Genomic DNA, 8,136 nt, shown 5'->3' with positions numbered 1-8,136 from the left:
TAATGTACAGTACATCAATATTACAAACGTCTGTTAATGTACAGTACATCAATATTACAAACGTCTGTTAATGTACAGCACATCAATATTACAATAGTATGTTAATGTACAGTACATCGATATTACAATAGTCTGTTAATGTACAGTACATCGATATTACAATAGTCTCTTAATGTACAGTACATCAGTATTACAATAGGCTCTTAATGTACAGTACATCAATATTACAATAGTCTGTTAATGTACAGTACATCAATATTACAATAGTCTGTTAATGTACAGTACATCAATATTACAATAGTCTGTTAATGTACAGTACATCAATATTACAATAGTCTGTTAATGTACAGTACATCAATATTACAATAGTCTGTTAATGTACAGTACATCAATATTACAATAGTCCGTTAATGTACAGTACATCAATATTACAATAGTCTGTTAATGTACAGTACATCAATATTACAATAGTCTGTTAATGTACAGTACATCAATATTACAATAGTCTGTTAATGTACAGTACATCAATATTACAATAGTATGTTAATGTACAGTACATCAATATTACAATAGTCTCTTAATGTACAGTACATCAATATTACAATAGTCTGTTAATGTACAGTACATCAATATTACAATAGTCTGTTAATGTACAGTACATCAATATTACAATAGTCTCTTAATGTACAGTACATCAATATTACAATAGCCTGTTAATGTACGGTACATCAATATTACAATAGTCTGTTAATGTACAGTACATCAATATTACAATAGTCTGTTAATGTACAGTACATCAATATTACAATATTCTCTTAATGTACAGTATATCAATATTACAATAGTCTGTTAATGTACAGTACATCAATATTACATTTACATTTTAGTCATTTAGCAGACACTCTTATCCAGAGCGACTTACAGTTAGTGCATACATTATTATTATTTGTATTTTATTTTATACTGGCCCCCCGTGGGAATCGAACCCACAACCCTGGCGTTGCAAACGCCATGCTCTACCAACTGAGCTACATCCCTGCCGGCCATTCCCTCCCATACCCTGGACGACGCTGGGCCAATTGTGCGCCGCCCCATGGGTCTCCCGGTCGCGGCCGGCTACGACAGAGCCTGGATTCGAACCAGGATCTCTAGTGGCACAGCTAGCACTGCGATGCAGTGCCTTAGACCACTGCACAATAGTCTGTTAATGTACAGTACATCAATATTACAATAGTCTGTTAATGTACAGTACATCAATATTACAATAGTCTGTTAATGTACAGTACATCAATATTACAATAGTCTGTTAATGTACAGTACATCAATATTACAATAATATCTTAATGTACAGTACATCAATATTACAAACGTCTGTTAATGTACAGTACATCAATATTACAAACGTCTGTTAATGTACAGTACATCAATATTACAATAGTCTGTGAATGTACAGTACATCAATATTACAATAGTCTCTTAATGTACAGTACATCAATATTACAATAGTCTGTTAATGTACAGTACATCGATATTACAATAGTCTGTTAATGTACAGTACATCGATATTACAATAGTCTGTTAATGTACAGTACATCAGTATTACAATAGGCTCTTAATGTACAGTACATCAATATTACAATAGTCTGTTAATGTACAGTACATCAATATTACAAAAGTCTGTTAATGTACAGTACATCAATATTACAATAGTCTGTTAATGTACAGTACATCAATATTACAATAGTCTGTTAATGTACAGTACATCAATATTACAATAGTCTGTTAATGTACAGTACATCAATATTACAATAGTCTGTTAATGTACAGTACATCAATATTACAATAGTCTGTTAATGTACAGTAAATCAATATTACAATAGTCTGTTAATGTACAGTACATCAATATTACAATAGTCTGTTAATGTACAGTACATCAATATTACAATAGTCTGTTAATGTACAGTACATCAATATTACAATAGTCTGTTAATGTACAGTACATCAATATTACAATAGTCTGTTAATGTACAGTACATCAATATTACAATAATATCTTAATGTACAGTACATCAATATTACAAACGTCTGTTAATGTACAGTACATCAATATTACAAACGTCTGTTAATGTACAGTACATCAATATTACAATAGTCTGTGAATGTACAGTACATCAATATTACAATAGTCTCTTAATGTACAGTACATCAATATTACAATAGTCTGTTAATGTACAGTACATCGATATTACAATAGTCTGTTAATGTACAGTACATCGATATTACAATAGTCTGTTAATGTACAGTACATCAGTATTACAATAGGCTCTTAATGTACAGTACATCAATATTACAATAGTCTGTTAATGTACAGTACATCAATATTACAAAAGTCTGTTAATGTACAGTACATCAATATTACAATAGTCTGTTAATGTACAGTACATCAATATTACAATAGTCTGTTAATGTACAGTACATCAATATTACAATAGTCTGTTAATGTACAGTACATCAATATTACAATAATCTCTTAATGTACAGTACATCAATATTACAAACGTCTGTTAATGTACAGTACATCAATATTACAAACGTCTGTTAATGTACAGTACATCAATATTACAAACGTCTGTTAATGTACAGTACATCAATATTACAATAGTCTATTAATGTACAGTACATCGATATTACAATAGTCTGTTAATGTACAGTACATCGATATTACAATAGTCTCTTAATGTACAGTACATCAGTATTACAATAGGCTCTTAATGTACAGTACATAAATATTACAATAGTATGTTAATGTACAGTACATCAATATTACAATAGTCTGTTAATGTACAGTACATCAATATTACAATAGTCTGTTAATGTACAGTAAATCAATATTACAATAGTCTGTTAATGTACAGTACATCAATATTACAATAGTCTGTTAATGTACAGTACATCAATATTACAATAGTCTGTTAATGTACAGTACATCAATATTACAATAGTCTGTTAATGTACAGTACATCAATATTACAATAGTCTGTTAATGTACAGTACATCAATATTACAATAGTCTGTTAATGTACAGTACATCAATATTACCATAGGCTGTTAATGTACAGTACATCAATGTTACAATAGGCTCTTAATGTATAGTACATCAATATTACAATAGTCTGTTAATGTACAGTACATCAATATTACAATAGTATGTTAATGTACAGTACATCAATATTACAATAGTATGTGAATGTACAGTACATCAATATTACAATAGTCTCTTAATGTACAGTACATCAATATTACAATAGTCTGTTAATGTACAGTACATCGATATTACAATAGTCTGTTAATGTACAGTACATCGATATTACAATAGTCTCTTAATGTACAGTACATCAGTATTACAATAGGCTCTTAATGTACAGTACATAAATATTACAATAGTCTGTTAATGTACAGTACATCAATATTACAATAGTCTGTTAATGTACAGTACATCAATATTACAATAGTCTGTTAATGTACAGTAAATCAATATTACAATAGTCTGTTAATGTACAGTACATCAATATTACAATAGTCTGTTAATGTACAGTACATCAATATTACAATAGTCTGTTAATGTACAGTACATCAATATTACAATAGTCTGTTAATGTACAGTACATCAATATTACAATAGTCTGTTAATGTACAGTACATCAATATTACCATAGGCTGTTAATGTACAGTACATCAATATTACAATAGGCTCTTAATGTATAGTACATCAATATTACAATAGTCTGTTAATGTACAGTACATCAATATTACAATAGTATGTTAATGTACAGTACATCAATATTACAAACGTCTGTTAATGTACAGTACATCAATATTACAATAGTCTCTTAATGTACAGTACATCAATATTACAATAGTCTGTTAATGTACAGTACATCGATATTACAATAGTCTGTTAATGTACAGTACATCGATATTACAATAGTCTGTTAATGTACAGTACATCAGTATTACAATAGGATCTTAATGTACAGTACATCAATATTACAATAGTCTGTTAATGTACAGTACATCAATATTACAAAAGTCTGTTAATGTACAGTACATCAATATTACAATAGTCTGTTAATGTACAGTACATCAATATTACAATAGTCTGTTAATGTACAGTACATCAATATTACAATAGTCTGTTAATGTACAGTACATCAATATTACAATAGTCTGTTAATGTACAGTACATCAATATTACAATAATCTCTTAATGTACAGTACATCAATATTACAAACGTCTGTTAATGTACAGTACATCAATATTACAAACGTCTGTTAATGTACAGCACATCAATATTACAATAGTATGTTAATGTACAGTACATCGATATTACAATAGTCTGTTAATGTACAGTACATCGATATTACAATAGTCTCTTAATGTACAGTACATCAGTATTACAATAGGCTCTTAATGTACAGTACATCAATATTACAATAGTCTGTTAATGTACAGTACATCAATATTACAATAGTCTGTTAATGTACAGTACATCAATATTACAATAGTCTGTTAATGTACAGTACATCAATATTACAATAGTCTGTTAATGTACAGTACATCAATATTACAATAGTCTGTTAATGTACAGTACATCAATATTACAATAGTCCGTTAATGTACAGTACATCAATATTACAATAGTCTGTTAATGTACAGTACATCAATATTAAAATAGTCTGTTAATGTACAGTACATCAATATTACAATAGTCTGTTAATGTACAGTACATCAATATTACAATAGTATGTTAATGTACAGTACATCAATATTACAATAGTCTCTTAATGTACAGTACATCAATATTACAATAGTCTGTTAATGTACAGTACATCAATATTACAATAGTCTGTTAATGTACAGTACATCAATATTACAATAGTCTCTTAATGTACAGTACATCAATATTACAATAGCCTGTTAATGTACGGTACATCAATATTACAATAGTCTGTTAATGTACAGTACATCAATATTACAATAGTCTGTTAATGTACAGTACATCAATATTACAATATTCTCTTAATGTACAGTATATCAATATTACAATAGTCTGTTAATGTACAGTACATCAATATTACATTTACATTTTAGTCATTTAGCAGACACTCTTATCCAGAGCGACTTACAGTTAGTGCATACATTATTATTATTTGTATTTTATTTTATACTGGCCCCCCGTGGGAATCGAACCCACAACCCTGGCGTTGCAAACGCCATGCTCTACCAACTGAGCTACATCCCTGCCGGCCATTCCCTCCCATACCCTGGACGACGCTGGGCCAATTGTGCGCCGCCCCATGGGTCTCCCGGTCGCGGCCGGCTACGACAGAGCCTGGATTCGAACCAGGATCTCTAGTGGCACAGCTAGCACTGCGATGCAGTGCCTTAGACCACTGCACAATAGTCTGTTAATGTACAGTACATCAATATTACAATAGTCTGTTAATGTACAGTACATCAATATTACAATAGTCTGTTAATGTACAGTACATCAATATTACAATAGTCTGTTAATGTACAGTACATCAATATTACAATAATCTCTTAATGTACAGTACATCAATATTACAAACGTCTGTTAATGTACAGTACATCAATATTACAAACGTCTGTTAATGTACAGCACATCAATATTACAATAGTATGTTAATGTACAGTACATCGATATTACAATAGTCTGTTAATGTACAGTACATCGATATTACAATAGTCTCTTAATGTACAGTACATCAGTATTACAATAGGCTCTTAATGTACAGTACATCAATATTACAATAGTCTGTTAATGTACAGTACATCAATATTACAATAGTCTGTTAATGTACAGTACATCAATATTACAATAGTCTGTTAATGTACAGTACATCAATATTACAATAGTCTGTTAATGTACAGTACATCAATATTACAATAGTCTGTTAATGTACAGTACATCAATATTACAATAGTCCGTTAATGTACAGTACATCAATATTACAATAGTCTGTTAATGTACAGTACATCAATATTACAATAGTCTGTTAATGTACAGTACATCAATATTACAATAGTCTGTTAATGTACAGTACATCAATATTACAATAGTATGTTAATGTACAGTACATCAATATTACAATAGTCTCTTAATGTACAGTACATCAATATTACAATAGTCTGTTAATGTACAGTACATCAATATTACAATAGTCTGTTAATGTACAGTACATCAATATTACAATAGTCTCTTAATGTACAGTACATCAATATTACAATAGCCTGTTAATGTACGGTACATCAATATTACAATAGTCTGTTAATGTACAGTACATCAATATTACAATAGTCTGTTAATGTACAGTACATCAATATTACAATATTCTCTTAATGTACAGTATATCAATATTACAATAGTCTGTTAATGTACAGTACATCAATATTACATTTACATTTTAGTCATTTAGCAGACACTCTTATCCAGAGCGACTTACAGTTAGTGCATACATTATTATTATTTGTATTTTATTTTATACTGGCCCCCCGTGGGAATCGAACCCACAACCCTGGCGTTGCAAACGCCATGCTCTACCAACTGAGCTACATCCCTGCCGGCCATTCCCTCCCATACCCTGGACGACGCTGGGCCAATTGTGCGCCGCCCCATGGGTCTCCCGGTCGCGGCCGGCTACGACAGAGCCTGGATTCGAACCAGGATCTCTAGTGGCACAGCTAGCACTGCGATGCAGTGCCTTAGACCACTGCACAATAGTCTGTTAATGTACAGTACATCAATATTACAATAGTCTGTTAATGTACAGTACATCAATATTACAATAGTCTGTTAATGTACAGTACATCAATATTACAATAGTCTGTTAATGTACAGTACATCAATATTACAATAATATCTTAATGTACAGTACATCAATATTACAAACGTCTGTTAATGTACAGTACATCAATATTACAAACGTCTGTTAATGTACAGTACATCAATATTACAATAGTCTGTGAATGTACAGTACATCAATATTACAATAGTCTCTTAATGTACAGTACATCAATATTACAATAGTCTGTTAATGTACAGTACATCGATATTACAATAGTCTGTTAATGTACAGTACATCGATATTACAATAGTCTGTTAATGTACAGTACATCAGTATTACAATAGGCTCTTAATGTACAGTACATCAATATTACAATAGTCTGTTAATGTACAGTACATCAATATTACAAAAGTCTGTTAATGTACAGTACATCAATATTACAATAGTCTGTTAATGTACAGTACATCAATATTACAATAGTCTGTTAATGTACAGTACATCAATATTACAATAGTCTGTTAATGTACAGTACATCAATATTACAATAGTCTGTTAATGTACAGTACATCAATATTACAATAGTCTGTTAATGTACAGTAAATCAATATTACAATAGTCTGTTAATGTACAGTACATCAATATTACAATAGTCTGTTAATGTACAGTACATCAATATTACAATAGTCTGTTAATGTACAGTACATCAATATTACAATAGTCTGTTAATGTACAGTACATCAATATTACAATAGTCTGTTAATGTACAGTACATCAATATTACAATAATATCTTAATGTACAGTACATCAATATTACAAACGTCTGTTAATGTACAGTACATCAATATTACAAACGTCTGTTAATGTACAGTACATCAATATTACAATAGTCTGTGAATGTACAGTACATCAATATTACAATAGTCTCTTAATGTACAGTACATCAATATTACAATAGTCTGTTAATGTACAGTACATCGATATTACAATAGTCTGTTAATGTACAGTACATCGATATTACAATAGTCTGTTAATGTACAGTACATCAGTATTACAATAGGCTCTTAATGTACAGTACATCAATATTACAATAGTCTGTTAATGTACAGTACATCAATATTACAAAAGTCTGTTAATGTACAGTACATCAATATTACAATAGTCTGTTAATGTACAGTACATCAATATTACAATAGTCTGTTAATGTACAGTACATCAATATTACAATAGTCTGTTAATGTACAGTACATCAATATTACAATAATCTC

The sequence above is a fragment of the Coregonus lavaretus genome (assembly GCF_964263955.1).
Source record: "Coregonus lavaretus genome assembly, contig: HAP1_SCAFFOLD_544, whole genome shotgun sequence".
NCBI classification, from domain to species: Eukaryota; Metazoa; Chordata; class Actinopteri; order Salmoniformes; family Salmonidae; genus Coregonus; species Coregonus lavaretus.
The sequence above is the reverse complement of the archived record's forward strand: the minus strand, read 5'-3'. Positions refer to the sequence as shown.